Here is a 22470-nt window from a genome sequence, read left to right as displayed (position 1 = left end):
GGCTGGAGGAAAGAAGAGGGAGAGAAAAAAATGCCTCTATTTCCAGTGTAATCAGTTCTCTCTCTTAAAAACTGCAAAACAAACACCCCAGAATAGTTTTTAATCATTGGTGTAAGTATCAAACATTGTTCACTGAAGTGTATGACAAGCATCTCCCATGGGCTGGCTTTCACTTCCTGGTGGCTCAGGCAGAAGGTGTCCTTGCCCCAGTGCTGGTCCAGCTCCAGGATGCCAACCAGGTCTCCAATCGCAGTGACAATCGGCAAACAGAGGACAGACAGTATTCACATCCCCGACTCCAGCTTAGTGCCTCTGGGAAACCGCTTATCCTAAAAAGTAAAATGGAAAAAAAGATACAAATTTGGAAAAGGAAATGAAATAGTGAAACTACAATTTTTATTCCTGTAAGAAATCACTTAGTACTTGTAAGCAACAATGAGCAGTCTTCTCGAGGAAAAATGAAATGACCATGGCCACTGGGAACACGGTTTAAGAAAATGTTTATCTTGAGCGACACAGAACCTGTGGGCTGTTCCTGCTCAGACTGCTACCTTTGTAAGGCAAGGTTTCATCAATTCATATATGTTCATTTCATGTGATAATAAAAGTAATTATGATGGCTAGTATAATTATTCATCGCCTGCTACTGTGCCTGAACTTTGATAAGGGCTTTGCAAGTACAACATCACAAGGGAAAATCACTCCAAATGTAGGGACCATATGAAGGAAATTACATGTAAAATGTTTCTTTTCTATTTTGAAGGTTAGAATAACACAAAAGTGGGTGTTAATGATAGCCATTCTAACTGAACCTCAAGGACTCATATCAAATATACAAATCATCCAACAGTTATCAATTTTTTTATCATAAGAAATAAAATTGGTTCTTTGACTTTAATTATTTCTAGCTTAGCAAATGCTCTAAGAAGAATACAGGGAAATCAAATGAATCAATATCAAAATACCAATTCTATTTATTCAGTTTTTGCTGTCTGTGGGATGCTTTTCATGAACCTGAAATAGCACAAATCTATACTTACAATTTACAAATTTTGAAAGTTTGCATAGGCAATAGTACATTTTCAAATGACAACTTATATGTCACCTGCCTTTAACACTTGCTTTTTAACAATGAAGTATCTGTGACACATAGCACTGTCTTGGCTCAAGGTTATGGACAGCACAATGTGGGATCTGACATAGTTGTCCACTGTGATGTGACTGTGACCACATGCTCTGTTTATTAGCCTCTGTCACGTCACATACTTGTCCTTTCTCTTTGCTGTGGGAATAAGTAAGATCTGGGATCTTAACAAGTTTAAAATTATGTCACGTATCATTGCCTATATTCATACTATACAACATTTACTTTAAACACTTTTCCTTTTTTAAATAAATGAACTAGCTACCTGATTTGTTCAAGGTCATACAGATCATCAGAGGCAGAACCAAACTTAAAACCCACATTTTATTATTCTAGTTCAGTAATTTTTCAGAACACACATGGGGAGCTGAGGTCATCCGAGACCAGCCAGCTCTGACCTGGTGGCCTGTGCACATCAGACTAGTATAAGCTGCCTGGCCAAACACAGCCCAGACCACAGACAGGCCGGGCCCATACACTTGGGCTCAGTGGGGGGCTGCCATGTAACACTGACATTCAGGGCATCTGTCACATGGCAATGGCTGGCTACTTACTCATCTGCATCCTGTTAGAATTTATGAAATATAAGAAAGTTAGTTTGCAGGAAGATGAATATATATTTTTATGCTTAACTGTATGGGCATACATTCTACTAAAAACTATTTAATCTAGCTCTCGGTGGGTATAGAAAGTATGGTATTCTGAGTACAAAGGAGCTTGTTTACATACAAATTCATTTATCAAACTGTATCTTGCTTTAATGGCTACATTACAACATCAGAATAAGTGGTCTTTCTAACGAAACACTTCAGGGTACACATAGCACAGCGAGTGGAAAGCCACGTACCTCAAGGATGTTCTCCACCAGCAGCGTCTTCCTGGACTTGGCCACATAGGCTGAGGTGATGGTGCCCTGGGCAATGGGCCCCGTGGGGACCAGTCATGGCTTCCCTTCCTTGACCCCAGGGTGGGGGTGAACACGCACAGGCTCTGGCAAGAAGAAGGGGACACATGATGAGGGCTGACCTGCGTGCAGCACATCAGAGACTTCTGGGGATTGCCTGGCAGGCCCCCGAGGTCTGGGTGCTGGGGGAGAGCCCAGGACGAGAGGTGCAGGTACTTTGTGATGTGGAGACTGAGTGTCTGAGGAGAAAGTCACACATTTCCCGTGCTCACAAGACACAGAACTTCAGTGAACATCTGTCCACAGGAGGGCTCTGAAAATAGCTTCCTATCTGATCCGTACAAAACACTAAATTAAATTTAAAAAATGTAAGTGATCCTTAGGCTGAAGACAGTGCCACACTGGAACCAAACACAAGAGGCCCAAGCTTTCCACAGACTTGGCCCATGGCTCTGAAGACAGGACAGTTGCTATAGTTAAAGGGGTTTGGTTATACTTTTGATTTTCATCCAGAATCTTTCTTTCTGAAAACATTTTCTTATCTTGCAACCCAGTCATTCCCTCCCTTAACCTGGACCACCTGCAAAATATCTGGGTGTGGGGTAGAGTTCTGACATGATCTCTAAGTAAACATTTTAAAAATATGATCAGTTATTTCGACTAAATCAAATCCTATTTTTAAATAACTACCTACTAAATCAGAACTGCTTCTCTAAACAAATAATCTAGAGATCGAGGGCAACATTCTGACCTAAACTGTATTACAATTATCTACTCAATTTGAAACTGACCAGGATTCAGGTGAATTCTCCCAGCAGCACATTTACCTCACATTGGACTGCTTTACATTAAAGGCTGAAGACCTTCAGAGGCAATTAAGCATTGGACAATCCCCTTAAGCTAAACATGTCCCTATTAACTCTCATCATTAATAAACTAATTCTAAGTGAAGACAGTGAGTTGGGGGTATTTGTGAACCTATCACTTGAGTAGTTTTCAAGCTCTGTAATGTCAAAGACCCTTTCTTTCAAATGAATTCTTACTCAACACAAGAAAGTGTGCCTTATAGCCCAGAGCTCCATCAGTCGGCTGAGAACAGGGGCCAGGAAAATTGTGTAGCCCACCTCCGACCCCTGCCACTTTAAATAAGTCACCGTTTCTAGGGTAGTAGCTTTGCTCCAAATATGTTTATTCACACTGCCTCTACATCAAGAATGTCGTTAAGTAGTATTTCCTGGTAAGTACATGCCTGTAAAAATATATTCTAAATGGTTATTTTTTAAAATGTTCAAATACAAGCCAGGCACTTTAAGGATTTTAAGCATTTAACTATATATATGATAAATGACAATGTCACCTTATTTAGTTTGAAAGAGACCAGAAATCAGAATTTCTCTTCCAAAATGCTGTGACTCTATGTACTCTGCACTGATTCCCACATTGAGTGGCTGAGGTGAGACCTCTGTTAGACATAGGATCTCACTGCCCCAACACAACTCCCGGTGCAGTAAGACCAAGGGAAAAGTAGAAAAACAAATCAAGAATAGGAAGAGAGATGATTCCAGGACAGATGTAAAGGATGTGGTGTATTTAACTTGAAGATGAGACAGAAGTGAGGATTTTCCCAAACTCCGAGCAGTTCACCACAAGGATGCCGCCGGGCACGTGAGCACTGGTCCTCTCTGCACCAGAGAGGATGTGCAGGAAGTGAATTCTGGCTGAACTAAGTGTGAGGCAGCTCTGAGAGCCCCCAGGCAGGGGGGGAGGAAACCCCAGAGCACACCCCAGCCTGGCTCCTCCTCTTGCTGTTAGTACAGTTGCTGACTTTGTTGTTTGAAGGCATATGACACACACCTTTTCTGGATGACACTGCTCTATGCCCATTACAGCTGGATTTAGCATCTTCAAGTTATATACTTTGCACCATAATGCAATAATGATAATATAGCTTATATATTGCTCTATTAGATCATTTGTTTAATACCATAAAACACTTATTGCAGGCCCTGGCCGGTTGGCTCAGTGGTAGAGCATCGGCCTGGCATGCAGGAGTCCTGGGTTTGATTCCCGACCAGGACACACAGGAGAGGCGCCCATCTGCTTTTCCACTCCTCTCCCTCTCCTTCCTCTCTGTCTCTCTCTTCCCCTCCCATAGCCAAGGCTCCATTGGAGCAAAGTTGGCCTGGGTGCTGAGGATGGCTCTGCGGCCTCTGCCTCAGGCGCTAGAATGGCTCTGGTCACAACAGAGTGGCGCCCCAGATGGGCAGAGCATCGCCCCCTGGTGGGCATGCCGGGTGGATCCCAGATGGGCAAATGTGGGGGTCTGACTGCCTCCCCGTTTCCAGCTTCAGAAAAATACAAAAAAAAAAAACCCAACAAAAAAACCCCCACTTATTGCCTCGCTACAGGGTTTCTATATAAAGAAACAGATAAGCAAATACTGGACTAGCATATATGGAAAACTATTCTATTACACTTGCTGGAAGTAAATGGTTTACAAGCCTTTTAATTACTTGACTGAATCTCTTTATGGATAAATAATTATCAAAAACTTAAATAACTCTTTACAGTGGGAACTTTATACTTGTTTTAGTCACTAGCTCACAATTTTTTTTTATCATATTTACCAAACAGAAATAAAATGAGAGCTAAGGGCAGGAGCTGACAAAACATTAGGCCATGTCACACTTGCACACGCAGGCCAGAGCCCAGGCAGGAGCATAAAATGGGGACCACTGTTAGACAGGCACCTGTCTCTGTATTTCACAGCTTCACATACTGTCATCTGCACTAACAGTTTCTTATACAATTGGAAGATTTTAAGTTTTGGAGTTTTTTTCTTTTTTTAAAAAGATTTTATTTATTCACTTGAGAGGAGACAGAGAGACAGAGAGAGGGAAAGAGAGAAGTGGGGAAGGAGCAAGAAGCATCAACTCCCACATGTGCCTTGACTGGGTAAGCTCAGAGATTTGAACCTGCAACCTCAGCATTCCAGGTCGAGGCTTCATTCACTGTGTCACCACAGGTCAGGCTTTTATTTTCCACTCATAAAATCCACCTATGTAAAAGCTCCCTCCTTAGCATCTACTGCTGACTGAAGGTCAGCCACTGGTCTGAGCTGTGAGGTTTCTAACTCATGTTCACTATACTCTCTGGTTGATAGGATGACAGGCAGCTATTCCTGCAAACAGAAAAAGTCAGTAACAAACTCTGACTTTTGTGTGTGTTACAGGATGAGGGAAAAGTTGTTAAAGCTACCTTTGTTCCCTGGTACTAACCAAACAGACAGCTATGTCCTGAAAAGCCTTCTTTCTCCTGCTGCTCTAACTTCCACCGCCATCGCCATCGTATGCTGAGTCCCCAGAACACCCGCGTCTGCCTCTGAGCACCGTGCGGTCCCCTTGGGTGGCATGTCAGCCACACTGCTTTAATTCCGGTAACTTCAGAGTACTATTTCCTCTGGCAAGACAAGTCTCGCTTTGGTTCATGATTTATTTTTAGTAGACACATCCTGTGTTTTTTGTTGGCAAGGGGATGGCACTAATTCATTAACAAACAATGGGTGCAAATTACATTCTAAAAAGGCTTTTAAAGAAAACAAGGGCCTTATTTCTCAAACTCAATGGTGACTTTTGACATAGAATTTCACTGAGGTGTTCAGATTAATAAGATAAAAACATTATACTCACTATTTTCATAAAAATGAATGAAAACTGCTCTTCATAAAAAAAACACACAATATTTTACAGTGTGTTAAGACTTCTCAGCAAACATTTACAGTATCTAATTTGCCCATGAAATTCAGTGTTGGACTGAGTCTGTAAAACTGATCGCTGCTCTAATGTAGTATACAGACAGCTATAAAAACTTCTGCTAGCACAACCAACAATAAACTGAAAGAGAAATTAAGGACACAATCCCCTTAACTATTCCAACAAAAAGAATAAATTACCTAGGAGTAAATTTAACCAAGGAGGTAAAGGACTTATACTCCAAAAATTGTAAGACTTTATAAAAAGAAATCAAGGAAGATACAAACAAGTGGAAGCATATACTGTGTTCATGGATAGGAAGAATAAGCATCATTAAAATGTCTATATTACCCAGAGAATTCTATAAGTTTAATGCAATTCCTATTGAAATACCAATGGCATACTTCAAAGATACAGAACAAATATTCCAAAAATATATATGGAACCAAAAAGAACACGAATAGCCTCAGCAATCTTGAAAAGTAAGAATAAAGTGGGAGATATCACACTTCCTGATATCAAGTTATACTACAAGGCTATTGTACTCAAAACAGCTTGGTACTGGCATAAGAACAGGCATATAGATCAATGGAACAGAACAGAGAACCCAGAAATAAACCCACATCTTTATGGTCAATTGATATTTGACAAAGGAGGTAAGAACATACAATGGACAGTCTCTTTAATAAATGGTGTTGGGAAAATTGAACAGGTACACACACAAAAATAAAACTAGACCACCAACTTATGCCATTCACAAAAATAAACTCAAAGTGCATAAAAGACTTAAATTTAAGTTATGAAACCATAAACATCTTGAAAGAAAACATAAGCAGTAAGCTCTACAACATCTCTCATAGGGATATTTTTTTCCACAGGCAAGTGAAATAAAGGACAGAATGAACAAATGGTACTATATCAAACTAAAAAGCTTTTGCACAGCAAAAGACACCATTAACAAAATAAAAAGACAACCCACACAATGGGAGAATATATTCACCAATACGTCTGATAAGGAGTTAATAACCAAAATTTATAAAGAACTTCTGAAACTAAACACCAGGAAGGTAAACAACCCAATTAAAAAATGGGCAAAGGACCTGAATAGACACTTCTTCAAAGAGGACATACAGATGGCCAATAGGCAGATGAAAAAATGCTTAGCATCACTAATCATTAGAGAAATGCAAATTAAAACCACAATGAGATACCACCTCACACCAGTCAGAATGGCGCTCATTAACAAAACAACACAGAATAAGTGCTGGCGAGGATGTGGAGAAAAGGGAACCCTCCTGCACTGCTGGTGGGAATGCAGACTGGTGCAGCCACTGTGGAAAACAGTATGGACATTCCTCAAAAAATTAAAAATTGAACTGCCTTTGGACCCAGCCACCCCACTTTTAGGAATATATCCTAAGAACACCAAATCACTGATTCAAAAGAAGAAATGCACCCCCATGTTTATGGCAGCATTGTTCACAATAGCAAAGATCTGAAAACAGTCCAAATGTCCATCAGTGGAAGAGCGAATTAAAAAGCAGTGGTACATATACACAATGGAATACTATGTAGTTGTGAAAAAGAAGGAAATCTTACCTTTTGTGACAATATGGATGGACCTGGAGATTATTATGCTAAGTGAAATAAGCCAGGCAGAGTAAGAAAAGAATCATATAACCTCACTTATATGTGGAATCTAATGAACAAAGTGAACTGAGGAACAAAATAGAGGCAGAGGCAGGGTCACAGGGCCAGAAAGACAGCAGTCAGAGGGAAGAGGGATGAAGGGATGGGATCAGAGAAGATAAAGGGATTCATGAAACTGTATATACATAACACAGAGATATAGGTAACATGACAAAAAATCTCAGAAGGAAGGGGAGAGGGAGCTTGAGGGAGGGGGCAAAGAACAGTAAAGGGTGGGTAATGGGAGACAAGGGGGTTGAGGGGGTAGGAGTTATACTGAATGGGACACTTGAAGCCATGTTAACACAATAAATTAAAATTAATAAAAATCATAAAAAAAGAAATAAAGTATGCATCCTTAAAAAGAAAACAAAGAAACTTCTACTAGCACAAACACTTTTCAGAGACTAGAAATAAAAAACTACAACCGAATGCAAGAAGTGTTTCAAAGCTTCAGTCCTAACTAGCACTGCCCTCTCCAGAGTGGAAGTTCCTGCGCTCGGGCATGCAGCCTGACAAGTGATGCTGAGTCCCTCACTCCCACTGGAAGCTGCTCTGTGGTGACAGACCTCAGTCTGCCACCTCCAACAGCAGCAGAGTGACAGTTAGCTTTCCAATTTTTCAGAGAAACTAAATGCACGAGCCAATATTTTATAGTAACCACAAACTTTCTTACATATTTCTAAAGTTAAGTAATCTTATAGAGAGAAGATTGGTAATCATCATCACAGCCAGTCAGCTGGCTCAACAAGGGAATAAAACAGCACTGAAATTAATGAAGAGCAAATTAAAAAAGAAAGATGTGGTGTAAAGCAGAACAGACTCACAGTTTATTTTAAAAACTTAATTTTATAGTGAAGTGGGAACGTGGGTCCGTGAACAGCAGTTACTTGTGTCTCACTTGGTCAACACCGGTTCTCATCTTCCTTTCCACACACAGTTCAAAGATCACTTTACTCATGAAGCTTCATTTTTATGAAAAGGCTTTACCTCATAACCAGTTAAATCTTAGAAATATTTTTTAAAATGAAAAAATGATTGAGGTGTACTATTATTTTTCCTACAGACAGCAGATGGCACTAGCTGGTAAGTGAATGGCAGACACATGCAAATGGCATGAGCAACCAGCCCACACCAGCCCACACTCCAACCCAGAACCTGAATTAGAAAAGTAACTCTGCAGAATTCTTGAGAGTAAACTTAATAAAGTTTACTGCACAACTGAAAAAGTCACACAATTATTGTAAACCACTGGCTCCAACTGGCTTCCAAAACCAACAGATGAAATGCTATCTATGAACTTACTTTATGTTTTAAATACTTCTAAATATTGTTAGAGCCTACAAGGTCTTCCACTTTTACAAACAGCTACTATGGATAACACAAAAAAACTGCAATGATGACTCAATGAAGTTTGTTACATATCAATTAGCTGGAGTATGTGACCAGCTACGAAAAGAGAAAAATTGAAAACATAAGTTTGCATTAACAAAATATTTTTTTTAATAATTTTATTTTTAATGAGGTGACATCAATAAATCAGGATACATATATTCAAAGATAACAACTCCAGGTTATCTTGTCGTTCACTTATGTTGCATATCCTTCACACAAAGGCAGATTGTCCTCTGACACCTTCTACCTAGTTTTCTTTGTGCCCCTCCCCCTCCCCCTATCGCTCTTCCTCTCCCTCCTCCCCCCATAATCACCACACTCTTATCAATGTCTCTTAGTTTCACTTTTATGTCCCACCTACGTATGGAATAATGCAGTTCCTGGTTTTTTCTGATTTACTTATTTCACTTCGTATAATGTTATCAAGATCCCACCATTTTGCTGTAAATGATCCGATGTCATCATTTCTTATGGCTGAGTAGTATTCCATAGTGTATATGTGCCACGTCTTCTTTATCCAGTCATCTGTTAATGGGCTTTTTGGTTGTTTCCATGTCCTGGCCACTGTGAAAAATGCTGCAATGAACATGGGGCTGCATGTGTCTTTACGTATCAATGTTTCTGAGTTTTTGAGGTATATACCCAGTAGAGTGATTGCTGGGTCATAAGGTAGTTCTATTTTCAGGTTTTTGAGGAACCACCATACTTTCTTCCATAATGGTTGTACTACTTTACATTCCCACCAACAGTGTATGAAGGTTCCTTTTTCTCCACAGCCTCTCCAACATTTGTTATTACCTGTCTTGTTAATAATAGCTAATCTAAAAGGTGTGAGGTGGTATCTCATTGCAGTTTTGATTTGCATTTCTCTAATAACTAACAAAGATGAGCATCTTTTCATATATCTGTTGGCCATTTGTATTTCTTCCTGGGAGAAGTGTCGTTCATGCCCTCTTCCCATTTTTTTTATTGGATTGTTTGTTTGTTGTTGAGTTTTATGAGTTCTTTGTATATTTTGGATATTAGGCCCTTATCTGAGCTGTTGTTGGAAAATATCATTTCCCATTTAGTTGGCTGTCTGTTTATTTTGTTATAACAGTTTTGCTCCTGCTGAGCAAAAACTTCTTAGTCTGATGTAGTCCTATTCATTAATTTTTGCCTTTACTTCTCTTGCCATTGGAGTCAAGTTCATAAAATGCTCTTTAAAACCCAGGTCCATGAGTTGAGTACCTATGTCTTCTTCTATGCACTTAATTGTTTCAGGTCTTATGTTTAGATCTTTGATCCATTTTGAGTTAATTGTAGTACAGGGGGACAGACTGTAGTCCAGTTTCATTCTTTTGCATGTGGCTTTCCAGTTTTCCCAGCACCATTTATTGAGGAGGCTTTCTTTTCTCCATTGTGTGTTGTTGGCCCCTTTATCAAAAATTATTTGACTATATATATGTGGTTTTATTTCTGGACTTTCTATTCTGTTCCATTGGTCTGAGTGTTTATTTTTCTGCCAATACCATGCTGTTTTGATTGTCGTGGCCCTATAATAGAGTTTGAAGTCAGGTATTGTAATGCCCCCAGCTTCATTCTTTTTCTTTAGGATTGCTTTGGCTATTCAGGGTTTTCTATACTTCCATATAAATCTGATGATTTTTTGCTCCATTTCTTTAAAAAATGTCATTGGAATTTTGATGGGAATTGCATTAAATTTGTATATTGCTTTGGGTAATATGGCCATTTTGATTATATTTATTCTTCCTAACCAAGAACAAGGTATATTCTTCCATCTCATTATATCTTTTTCGATTTCCCTTAACAATGTTTTATAGTTTTCATTATATAAGTCCTTTACATTCTTTGTTATGTTTATTCCTAAGTATTTTATATTTTTTGTTGCAATTGTGAAGGGGATTGTTCTTTTGAGTTCGTTCTCTAATGTTTCCTTGTTGGCATATAGAAAGGCTATTGACTTCTGTATGTTAATTTTGTATCCTGCGACCTTACTGTATTGGCTTATTGTTTCTAGTAGTCTTTTTGTGGATTCTGTGGGATTTTCGATGTATAGGATCATATCATCTGCAAAAAGTGATACCTTTACTTCTTCTTTTCCAATATGGATGCCTTTTATTTCTTTGTCTTGTCTGATTGCTCTGGCTAGAACCTCTAGTACCACATTAAATAAGAGTGGAAAGAGTGGACAACCCTGTCTTATTCCTGATTTAAGAAGGAAAGACTTCAGTTTAGTGCCATTTAATATGATGTTAGCTGACGGTTTATCATTTATGGCCTTTATCATGTTGAGATATATTTCTTCTATACCCATTTTGTTCAGTCTTAAACATAAAATTGTGTTGTATTTTATCGAATGCCTTTTCTGTGTCTATTGATAAGATCATGTGGTTTTTGTTCTTTGTTTTGTTAATATGGTGTATTACATTACCCCTTTTACGTATGTTGAACCATCCTTGAGATTCTGGGATGAATCCCACTTGATCATGATGTATTATTTTTTTAATATGTTGTTGTATTCGATTTGCTAGTATTTTGTTTAGTATTTTAGCATCTGTATTCATTAGAGATATTGGTCTGTAGTTTTCTTTTTTTGTGCCATCCTTGCCTGGTTTTGGTATGAGGGTTATGTTGGCCTCATAAAATGTGTTTGGAAGTATTGCTTCTTCTTCAATTTTTTGGAAGACTTTGAGTAGAATAGGAACCAAGTCTTCTTTGAATGTTTGATAAAATTCACTGGTATAGACATCAGGGCCTGGACTTTTGTTTTGGGGGAGGTTTTTAATGTTTTTTTCTATTTCTTCTCTACTAATAGGCCTGCTTAAGCTTTTTGCTTCCTCTTGACTCAGTCCAGGAAGGTTGTATTGTTCTAGGAATTTATCCATTTCTTATAGGTTGTTGAATTTAGTGGCATAACGTTTTTCATAGTATTCTACAATAATTCTTTGTATATCTACAGTGTCCGTGGTGATTTCTCCTCTTTCATTTTGGATTTTGTGTATATGAGTTCTTTCTCTTTTTTCCTTGGTAAGTCTTGCCAAGGGTTTGTCAATTTTGTTGATCTTTTCAAAGAACCAGCTCCTTGTTCTATTAATTTTTTCTATAGTTTTTCTGTTCTGTATTTTATTTATTTCTGCTCTGATTTTTATTATCTCCTTTCTTCGTCTGGTTTTGGGTTGTCTTTTTTCTTCTTTTTCTAGTTCCTTAAGGTGGGAAGTTAAGTGGTTCACTTGGGCTCTCTCTTGTTTGTTCATATATGCCTGAAGTGATATGAACTTCCCTCTTATCACTGCTTTTGCTGCATCCATAGATTCTGATATGTCGTATTGTCATTTTCATTAGTCTGTATATATCTTTTGATCTCTGAACTTATTTCTTCTTTGACCCATTCATTTTTTAAAAGTATGTTGTTTAGTTTCCACATTTTTGTGGGATTTTTTCCCTCCTTTTTGCAGTTGAATTCTAGGCTTTATGATCAGAAAATATGTTTGTTACAACTTCGATTTTTCTGAATTTGCTGATGTTGTTTTTGTCACCTAACATATGGTCAATTCTTGAGAATGTTCCATGTACACTGGAGAAAAATGTATACTCAGTCACTTTGGGATGAAATGTCCTGTAGATGTCTATCATATTCAGGTGCTCTAATGTTTTGTTTATGGCCACTCTATCTTTGTTGATTCTCTGTTTAGATGACCGATCTAGAGCCGTCAGCGGTATATTGAGGTCTCCAAGTATGATTGTATTTTTGTCAGTTTTTGTTTTAAGGTCAATAAGTAGCTGTCTTATATATTTTGGTGCTCCTTGGTTTGGTGCATATATATTAAGAATTGTTATGTCTTCTTGATTCAGTGTCCTCTTAGCCATTATGAAATGGCCATTTTTGTCTCTGAGTACTTTTGCTGTCTTGTAGTCAGCATTATCAGATATGAGTATTGCTCCGCCTGCTTTTTTTTTGGATGTTATTTGCTTGGAATATTGCTTTCCCGCCTGTCACTTTGAATTTGTTTTTATCCTTGTTACTTAGATGAGTTTCCTGTAGGCAGCATACAGTTGGATTTTCTTTTTTAATCCATTCTGCTACTCTGTGCCTTTTTATTGGTGAGTTTAATCCGTTTACATTTATTGTAATTATTGACACTAGTGAGTTCCCTATTGCCATTTTATAGATTGCTTTCTGTTAGTTTTGTGTCTTGTTTGATCCTTCTCTTTTGTTTTTCTATCTTTTGTTTTTATTTGGTTGTATTCCATACATCTTTCCTCTGTTGCTATCTTTTTTATCTCATGTGCTTCCGTGGTGGTTTTTTCAATGGTGGTTACCTTTAAGTAATGAAAAGGGTTCCTACCCTGTTCATTGTAGCACACTATTTTTGAGTACTTTTGCACTCCATCATCCTTTGCTACTGTTAATCTCCATCCTCTCCCACCCTTTCTTTTTGTTGTTGTCACAGTTTAAATTTGGTTTTATTGTGTTCTTCTTGGAGCTTTTACTTGTAGCTTTATTTATTTTTGTTGTTCTTTGTATCTGATTGTAGAACCCCCTTTAATAATTCCTGTAGTGGGGGTTTTTTGATGACAAATTCCCTCATCTTTTCTGTATCTGTGAATGTTTTTATTTCTCCTTCATATTTGAAGGATAGCTTTGATGGGTATAGTATTCATGGCTGGAAGTTTTGCTCTTTCAGGACTTTAAATATTGGGGTTCATTCTCTTCTAGCTTGTAGAGTTTCTGCTGAGAAATCTGATGATAATCTAATGGGCCTTCCTTTATATGTTGTATTCTTCTTTTTCCTGGCTGCCTTGAGAATTTTTTTTTTTTTGCCGTTGGTTTGTGCCAATTTCATTATGATATGCCTTGGTTTGTTGTGATTAAGAAAACTCAGAGTTCTGTTTGCTTCTTGAATTTGAGGCTTTAGTTCTTTCCACAGGCTTGGGAAGTTCTCATCTATTATTTGTTTGAGTATGTTCTCCATTCCATTTTCTCTCTCTTCTCCCTCTGATATACCTATTATTCTTATGTTATTCTTTTTGATAGAGTCAGATAATTCTTGTAGGGCTATCTCATTTTTTTAAATTTTTGAGTCTCTTTCTTCTTCTCTCTGTTGTGCCTCAAGTTGTTTGTCTTCTATTTCACTAATCCTCTCTTCTATCTGGCCTGTTCTATTAGCTAAGCTTGTTACCTCATTTTTCAGCTTGTGAAATGAGTTTTTCATCTTTGTTTGATTTGTTTTTATAGTTTCAATTTCCTTGGAAATATATCCTTTTTGTTCGTTAAGTTGTTTTCTGAGCTCCCTAAATTGCCTTTCTGTGTTTTCTTGTATATCTCACAGGATTTTTAGGGTTTCTATCTTAAATTCTCTGTCATTTAGCTCCAAGGTTTCCAATATATTAAATTTTTTCTCCATAGATTTTTCCTCATCTAGATGTGTTACCTCTCTTTCTTTTGTATTCATGATATTCGATTTTCTCTTCTTTAATGGCATCTGAGTGTGGTTTTCTTGATAGTATTAATGAGATTTTATAAGAAATAAAAAGTTAAAAAAATAAAAAATCAAAAAGAGTTGTTGTTTTTAATTAATACTGAAATAAAAAAATAAAATAAAAATTTTTAAAAAATGAAATTATTCCCCTCCTCCTTTTTTTCTCTCCACTCCTCTCCCCTCTTTCTTGAGAAAATCTTGTGGTGAACTGTGAATTATATTGTACTAAATAGAACAGACAATGCCTGTAATGGAGGGCCTGAATTGGGGAGAAGTAATAAAGGGGCAAAAAGAAAAAAATGAAAAAAAGAAAAAGAAAAGGGTGTATGGACCCACAAAAAGCAAATAAGAAAAAAATTTGGGTCAAGAATAAAATGATTTGCTTTTAGGTGTTGGTTGACTAAGAGTTATGATGGAGGAATAAGAGGGAAACAGGAAAATGGGGGGACAAATTAAAAAATTACTATTGTATTTAGTGGAACAAGAACTAGATAAAATGGAGAGCCAGGAATGGGAGCACTGCTAGTGTGTTAAAAAGGTGAAGTAAAAAAACCCCAAAATGCCACAAACATAAGTTTGAGTCCCAGATAAGATATTGTTCGTTATTGAGGTTTGAATGAGAGGAGACGTAAAGGAGAAAGGAAGAAACTAATATAGAGGGAGAAAAGAAAGAGAGAGAGAGAGAAAAAAGAGGGAACCACTAAAAGAAGAAAAAAAGAGAGAGTTAAGGGTTTTGGAGTTAAGGGTTTCTCATAGAGAGAAAGGAAGAGGAAAGAAAAGATAATGGGAGATGTAACACTTATGGGTAGTGTAGTTCAAGGAGAGGAAAGAGTAAGACTGGCAGACAGTTAAATGACCAAATTGGAGGAGGAATAAAAAATATCAAGAATGAAGATAAGAGAAACAAACGAACAAATATAATAAAATGGGATAGGCTATAAAGTCTGCGGACTATTCTTGATTTTGAGAGGTTATCTTCTTGCTTTTTCTTTTCTCTCCCTCTTCCTGGTCGGTGACTCTGTACCCCGGGTTCTGCCCCTTTGGCATGCTCAGGTAGAGGTTTGCAGTTGATAAGTCTCTATGGCGATGTCATGTATTGTGCTTCAGTCTGGTTGGCAGTCGAGGCTCATTAGCATTTATAGGCTCCACCAGTGAGAGAGTCCGTGTTCCTGGAGCCTTTTTCCTAGTCTTTCCTTCCTCAATTAGTAGCCTGATAATCCAGCTATGGGGTTGCTGCTACCTCTGCCTGGATAGTAAGAGGCTCAAAGAGCTGGCAATTCCCCACTCTATTCCCACTCAGCACAGGGCTCTGGGTAAGGCTCAGTCAGTCAGAGCTGCTAGTATAATCAGGCGGGGCTTCCATCCACTCAAAGACCTCTGGCTCTGCCACTCTGTGGGATAACATGGGCGTGCACTGCCGCGGCACTTGGAGGAATCTCTTTTCCACTATATGCGCGCGCAGATCTGGATATCAGGCCAGTAGTCTCACAGTCTGAATGAAACCCCCACCCACACGGAAAAGTTCCAGCGTTGGAATTGGCTCTCGCTACATCCCCGGGCACGGCTTTTTCAAGGCGTGGGGGCAGCCTGAGATTCCGCTTTTTGGCCCACACAAAGGCCCCTGACTCTGCCTCTCTGTGGGATAACATGGGCGGGCACTGCCGAGGCACTCAGAGGAATCTCTCGCTCACTATCTGTGCTCGCAGACCAGGATATCAGGCCAGCAGTCTCACCTGAGTGAAACCCCCACCCGCACAGAAAAGTTCCAGCATTGGAATTGGCTCTCACTCCGTCCCCATGCATGGCTTTCCCAGGGCACTGGGGTGGCCCGGAGATTCTGCTTTCAGCCCACATAAAGGTCTCTGACTCTGCCCCTCTGTGGGGTTACATGGGTGCCCACTCCTGAGGTGCTGGGAGGAACCTCTCGCTCACTCTCCATGCACGCCGACCAGGATATCAGGCCAGCCGCCTCAACCTCTGAGTGAATCCCCTTCCTGCATAGAAAAGTTCCAGCATTGGAATTAGTTCTCACTCCCTCTCTATGCGCGGCTTTCCCAGGGCACTGAGGCAGCCTGGAGATTCCACTTTTGGCCCACACAAAGGCCTCTGACTCTGCCTCTCTGTGGGACAACACGGGCGCACACTCTCGGGGCTTTGGAAGGAATCTCTCGCCCACTATCTGCATGCGCCGACCAGGAGATCGGGGAAAATGGCTGCCCCGCTTGTCTTTCTTTGTCTGGGTTTGGCACGAGTGTTAGCTTGTATTGCCCGGGTTGCCACAGGAACTGTTTTTCCTCGGCCTGGATCTCTGTGCCAAAGCCTGGTTCAGCCATTTGTGCCGCAGCCTGGATCTATTTACCCCCTTTCCCTGCCTCAGTTTCTATATTCTCAGTTCCCAGTGAAATCCGCCCTGTTTAGGTTAGTGAGGAAGGCGGAGCATTTCTTACTCCCTATTTCCTTCGGGGTTTGATTATATATTTAGCCAATTTTTCGCTCGACCATACCTTCGGGTGTATTGCGAAACATCTGGAGGCTCCAAGGATAGGTTTTTCTGTTTGTGGTTGAAGATCATGTTGAGTTTTGGGGGAGATTTATCGGTATCACTTCCTACCACACCATTACTCTGACATCATCTCCATTAACAAAATCTTAACCACAGAAAGGAGTTTTGTCCAACAAGATCTCCAGAGGACCCTGGGCAGCCAGGTCAGATCTTCTCGGATCAGGACACAGACCCCTGCTTCCTTTCTGGGCTCACCATTTCTCACAGATTGCTGCTTCTTCCTAGAAGTCCTTTATTTTCCCTGCTTATCTACTGAGTGGGTGGGCTTCCAGGCTCTGCCCAAAAAGGGCTGATCATACAGGCTGCTTTTAATGTGATTCCCCAGCACCCATCCAAAGCAGGCCCCTGGGCACAGTGGCCCCTCCCTCAGCCCCCTCCACCCCACCCTCCACCTCAGGACCCTTTCTGACTGCTCTTCACACCACATGCTCTGACTTAGTGTGGATTCCTCAACTCCCCTCTACTGCTTGCACATTCTTTGATGGCAGAAATGACTCATTATTTAGTGTCATATGCTTAGTAATTTAGCAATTTTTGCTACACAGCAGGTGTTTGAAATGGTTTGCAGGATGAAGAACATTCATGACATAATATTTCATCAGTGGAGGTTAAATTAACTTTTAGAAAGATTAAGACTCATCCAAGTCACAAAGTAGCAGACTGCACTCACACAATCTAAGTCCAAAATCAAACTCCTGTGAAACGCTATTCACTGGGAAGCTTTACTTCTCTTTGCAAGCTCTGAAACAGAGTTGCTCTGAAACAAGGGTTCTCTCTCCTGAGGGGCTGTGCCAGTGAAATGTGCCTAGGCAGGTGCAGAACCCTATTCAAGATCGTCACTGCACCCAGGCTGAGTAACTGCCTGCACTGCATCCTGAGACAGCTGGAAGTGTGCCTCCACAGGCTGCAGGTGGCAGCAGGCTGCGCTCTATGTCAGGTAACCAGCAGCACAGGGTCAGGCCTGTCCCATGGCAGATGGGAACAGGCATCCCTGAGGGCCCCCCACACCCTTCCCCCACCCCACCCCCCTCCCCCCACCCCACCCCCACGAAAACATCTGAACCATGACTACCATCACTCAGGGAGCTAGACTCCTTAGTAACTCTGTCCCACAACTTTGAATCATCTTCAACAAACCTAAAAAAACAATCACATTTTGAAAGTGCTGAACTTTTGTTCTCATTTTATTTTACTGCAGTTTATGTACAGAAGGGACACAGACTGTCCACCATGATGAAACAACTTCTGTGCAAAACTGTAAATCTAAAAATGCCATTTGAAAAATAGCACACCACAAACCAAAACAACTGATAAATTATAAGATTTTATGCCTAAATGTTTCCATTTTGGTAAGATTATGGGCTGGTAATAACCACATATAGAAACCAAGTACAAGACAAGTTTCAAGTACTTAATTACAATGTTATCAAGTTGTTAACATAGTATCTTTTATTACAAGCTTATGATATTTTCCTAAGTAGAGCACAAAAAAAAGCAAACAAACCCTAATTGTTGAAACTTACATTGTTGCACTCACCAAGAAAATACAGTGCGAATCCATCGGCTTTGGTGGCTGTCAGGTAACAGAGGAAGAAATGCGGTGAATAGAGGAGCACAGGGCAGGGTCTCCAGGGTGAGCTCCACGGGAGCCTTCTCAGTGGTCTGTGAACAAATGTCACTCAAGCCACACAGCACGCGGAACAGAGTGGCAGCACACGGAACAGAGTGGCTAACCGCTTCACTCAGTTACATAATTAGAGTATTTTCATTCACATTCATCAGTTATTGCAAATTTTAAGATATGACAACCTTAAATAATATAGTCCTCAGTGTACTGTTTAATAACATATTTGTCAAACATTAAAATCAGTATTAAAAATATTTTTAAAATTTAGGCCCTGGCCAGTTGGCTCAGCGGTAGAGCATCGGCCTGGCGTGCAGAAGTCCCGTGTTCGATTCCTGGCCAGGGCACACAGGAGAGGCGCCCATCTGCTTCTCCACCCCTCCCCCTCTCCTTCCTCTCTGTCTCTCTCTTCCCCTCCCGCAGCCGAGGCTCCATTGGAGCAAAAGATGGCCCCGGCGCTGGGGATGGTTCCTTGGCCTCTGCCCCAGGCGCTAGAGTGGCTCTGGTCGCGATGCCTCGGATGGGCAGAGCATCGCCCCCTGGTGGGCATGCCGGGTGGATCCGGGGCGTGCCGGGTGGATCCCAGTCGGCTGCATGTGGGAGTCTGTCTGACTGCCTCCCCGTTTCCAGCTTCAGAAAAATACAATATATATTTTTTTATATATTGTATAAAATACAATATATATATTTTTTAATTTGGTAATTGTATTTAATTGTTAAGGTATTAAAAGCACTGGAATTGATATTCATAATATTGAATGACCAATATAAGCACCAACCAAGAAGAATTATATACCTGTGCGTGTCATCACTGAGGATGACATAGTTTGGCTTTTCCAAAATGACTTCAGGGCCATCTGACAGCAATGACCAGGGCAGTTGGTAGACTAAATCTTGAAGGAGTTGCCCCAACTGAAGGTGGCTTACCCCCTTCTGACCTGTGTGGCCTTTGTAAAAGGTCTGGCCTGTCTTTGCCAAAGCCTTCTTGCCAGTAAAATGGTGATAATCATATACAAAGAGACCAAATCAATTTAAAATGCTTCTTCCTTACAAATTAATGATTTATTGTATAAATGTGATTTAATTCAATAAAACTATATAAAGAAAACCAAGTTTTAATTAGAAGACATAGTATATTCCATTTAAGCATCAGGCAGATACATTTTTTGGCATTCTGGTAGTTATATAATAAAATATTTTCACCTTACATTTAACCCAAGAATAGCAGTACCTGAATGATGCTCATGTGACTGGGCAAGGACACCGTCTGGGCCCTTTCCTGCAGTGAGACAAGGACTCCAGGCTCCGGTGTCCACCCTAGGGGACTGTGAGGGCCTTACCCACTTGGATGACGTGGCTAAGCTTGTACAGGAGCAGGTGGTGTTGCCTCCTGTGTCCAGCTACTGCTCTATGTAGCTACTCAGCTCCTACACCATGCCCTGCATGTTCGTGTCTTGGTACTTTGAAAAAAAAAAAAAAAGAAACAGCACAATTAAATATAATAAAATAAAAGTTTCTTAGTTTGTAAAAAATGTATACTATCTACATATATGACTTGACATACTGGCCCCTGGTTATGCTTTCATAGAGCATGACTTAATATAGTCTACTATAAAAACTGATTGCAAATTAAAAATGTTATTACTTACTTAGAATTACCTTTAGACTTCATGCATGCCTATTACATTAAATCTCAAATGTTACAAATTACAAATTTGTTTCTAAAGTTGTATATCTTATGTAGCAAGCAACCTGATCAGTAAACAATAGTGCAGAAGTTGGCTGAGCGAAACATTGTGAGAGGCTAGAAAAGTCACCCTTATGCACTGCCCCAGGTGAGACCAAGTTTATTACTGTCCTGTCCCCTGCACCGGTGTGGCTACCACCGAAGTCCCACCCCAATGCTCCACTAAAACAGGCCAGAGCTAATCCTATCCGCCCCATGTTGCCACAGTGGTCCCCCAGCAAACCCAGGCCTCAGGCGTGGTCCAGGCCCCGAACACACAGCAGGTGGACAGGGCCTGGCAAGAAGGCAGAGGCTGAGCTATAGCGACTCTGGGTACCAGCACCACTGTGTCTTCCCCAAAGGCGTTGGTTCTGACAGAAGCTTCCCTCCATCCAGCTCATCTTCCTAGGCCTCCTCTCCACAACGGTCCAAGGAGAACTTGAAAAATAAAATGCAAATTCTCTCACTGCCAGGCCTCCAAAGACCCCTGGGCTTCCCAAGCACTTAGAATAACAGACAGAATGCATGGTGTCCTCCCCCACCACACAGTGGGGGGTTCTCCATCTCAGAAGCTCTCAGACATCCACTTCCCCCCTGACCAAGTGGCACCTTTCTCTGACATGGCCTGCAGCTGTTGTCTGGAGCACTGTTCTCAACAGACACATGTGGGATGGATAAATGGAGGGAAGGATGAGGGAATGAGTTCACCACGCCAGAGTCTGCTCCACACGGGCCTTCCTCTAAACACGCCGGAGGAGGAGGGAGACTAAACTCCAGTCCTGGAGAAGCCTACATTCCAGGTATAAGAGAAGGAACAGTAACTGCACAGCGTGGGAGAAGGCCAGAGGCGTGACACAAGGTGGGCAGCAGGGTTAAAGCGGGTTCCCCTTTTCAGCAGGACCTGGGAAGGCAGGCTCAGTGATATGGGACTTACAGATGGACTTCAGGGGCACCAGACACCCTGAACGCCTGCAGCATGCCGATTGGCCCCCAGCTGTCTTGGACGAAGTGCTGAGCAACCACCAGCTCCCTCTGCCTCTGTCCTACAGAAGGACTCCAGGGCTGGCAGCCCCAGAAATTGGAGTGTGGAGGACGACGTATAGGAGGTCCAGTACACACCAAAATGCATGATGAGATCTAGCCTAACAAAGACTGGGTGTCAGGGGCTGAAACAGAGAAAAAGGGTAGCAATGGATGAAAGAAAGTTCTGGGTGTTTTTTTTTTCAAAAACTACACTTATTTTTTTTCTAGAATATAGACCTGGACCAGCTTTTTATTTTTCATACTTGGGGGAGCCATGGACTCAGGAGTTCTTCTTCTGGGAATCTATCCAGAATCCTGGTTGGAGAGATAACTCCAATTGTAGCCATCATGCACTGGCAATAAGCGTATGCTGACTCACCGTGACCACCATCTGCCCAGGGCCCTTCCTCCTCATTTTTCAAGCCCACACAGCTAGCATGCTGGGTGTTGTTTCTCAATAGCTCTTTAGCCAAGGATATATGTGGTTCAGAAGTATTGTTGTTATAGTTCTGATGAGCTGGGTCTTGTTTCTCAGAGTCTTTGGCTCCTTCCAAAACATCACTGAGAACTTGTATGTATTCAGTTGCACCTTTAAGGATATCAACTTTGCTAGGCTTCCTGCTTTGAGGAAGAAATGGCACCAGTGCCTTCAGTTTGGCAAAACCTTGGTTGAGATTTTTTATCTGCTGGCGCTCCTTGGCATTGGCCACGCGCCGCCGCTCCAGCACCAACTGGAGGTCCTCAGTAGACGAGTAGTGGCCGGAGGGCGGGCGCTTGAGCCGGCAAATAGCGGCCAGCTGCGGCAGTGGCCCGAACTGCTCCCGCAGCATGTCCTCCAGCACTTCAGCCGCCAGGGTGGTGAGGGAGCTGGGCACAGCGTCCATGGCAGTAGGCTCTTTTTTTATAAATTAAATTTAATAGAGTGACATTGGTCAATAAGAGTACACAGGTTTCAGGTGAACATATCTGTAACATCTGAACTGTTGATTGTGTTGTGTGCCCATCACCCAGAGTCAAACCACTTTCCATCACCGTATATTTGTCCCTCTTCTTTCCTCCAGCCCCCACTCCCTCAACCTTCTCCCCCTGGTAACCACCTCACTTTTATCTATGGCCATGAGTCTCAGTTTTATATCCCACCTATGTGTAAGATCATATAGTTCTTAG

The 22470-nt window shown here is 40.9% G+C and overlaps 1 long non-coding RNA gene and 1 pseudogene across 1 annotated transcript; both read right to left on the bottom strand.

Annotated features, from left to right (window-relative positions):
- Positions 1 to 204: 204 nt before the first annotated feature.
- LOC136318279 (uncharacterized) lies at positions 205 to 18826 on the bottom strand. Its single transcript, XR_010728038.1, has 3 exons — positions 18454 to 18826; positions 1992 to 2134; positions 205 to 329 (listed from the first exon to the last, which is right to left on the bottom strand). It is a non-coding gene; the product is annotated as an uncharacterized lncRNA (long non-coding RNA).
- Positions 18827 to 21560: 2734 nt separating this feature from the next.
- On the bottom strand, positions 21561 to 22187 carry LOC136318278 (factor in the germline alpha pseudogene; annotated as a pseudogene).
- Positions 22188 to 22470: the final 283 nt, after the last annotated feature.

This window comes from Saccopteryx bilineata, unplaced genomic scaffold (genome assembly GCF_036850765.1).
Source record: "Saccopteryx bilineata isolate mSacBil1 unplaced genomic scaffold, mSacBil1_pri_phased_curated manual_scaffold_24, whole genome shotgun sequence".
Lineage (NCBI taxonomy): Eukaryota > Metazoa > Chordata > Mammalia > Chiroptera > Emballonuridae > Saccopteryx > Saccopteryx bilineata.
The sequence above is the reverse complement of the archived record's forward strand: the minus strand, read 5'-3'. Positions and strand labels throughout refer to the sequence as shown.